Here is a 1,212-nt window from a genome sequence, read left to right as displayed (position 1 = left end):
CTCTCTCTCTCTCTCTCTCTCTCTACTTTTGCCATCCCCACCCCTCCCCCACTCACACACACACACACACACACCACTGTAAACATTTTAATATAATGTGAAAGAGCTGAAATATGGTAGTGTCAAAAAACAATATTATGAATAAAGTATGATGTAAGCTACTGAGTTAATAGAAACTGACTTGAACGGCATAGACAAAGAAACACTACTAGAATCTACGCTTGAAAACAAACTGAAATAGAGAAGCCCAATAAACTGCTGGTCATGGCCTCCGGTACTTTAACCAAAGACATTTACTTTCTACACACCCACTCACAATATCGACGTGCACTCGACCTGTAAATATGTAACAAGAACTTGATACTGTACCAATGACGCTGTCCCATGCAGATTAAGTCTACAATCAGTTACTTTACAAAGCTGGACAAAGTTAGTACACTACAGTTTTCCATCATTATATAATCAAACGTTCTTCATCACACTTCTCAGTTCTCAGAACACTGTTGTAACAAAGTGAGGAAGTGTGTCAAATGCTGATTATAGAACTTGGTGTCTAGCTGGGATGACGGTGGATAAGGGGAGGGAAGGGAGGGGGTAGGCCCATTGTTTTCGGCCCAGACTCTGACAGCCGAGAGCCTATCGCTCCTCGTTATAATTCCCCCATCTTCACTAGACGATTCCTCCTTTCGCCAGCCAGACTCCTAAGGGTCAGGTACGTTATTAGTGGGGAGAAAGCGATGAACAGTCACCAAACAGGAACTATAGGGGGCTAAAAATTCAATAAACAAAAAAGATTAGTGCCATGCTGACAATAAATGTTCTGATGATAGAGAACGGCTGAATGATAAGTAGGCCTACATGTATTGCTGATAAAATATTTCAGGTGTTTGTGCTGCTCAAGACTCAAGACAGTCTCATAACTGACTTTGTTAGTAACACGGAGGCCAAGTTGGCAATCAAGGGATGTTATATTCGTTCTTAGGGCAGTCGATGGATTTTTCCAGCGGACTGCCGTCATCGCTGTACGCGCCGTGTTCGTTTGTCCTCGTACGAAGTTCCGCGACGTGACGGCTTGAAGGAAGACGATTTAAAGTTACGGGTTACGAGCCAGTGCGATAAATAAAGGTGAAAAGAATGAGGCTCTGTCGCGACAAAACAGCAGTGAATCCTACTTGTCTATTTGAACGCCTTCAAATCGGCAAGGTGCTTTTT

This window comes from Aplysia californica, unplaced genomic scaffold, assembly GCF_000002075.1.
Source record: "Aplysia californica isolate F4 #8 unplaced genomic scaffold, AplCal3.0 scaffold00453, whole genome shotgun sequence".
In the NCBI taxonomy this organism is placed as follows: domain Eukaryota; kingdom Metazoa; phylum Mollusca; class Gastropoda; order Aplysiida; family Aplysiidae; genus Aplysia; species Aplysia californica.
This window is presented reverse-complemented; position numbering follows the sequence as displayed.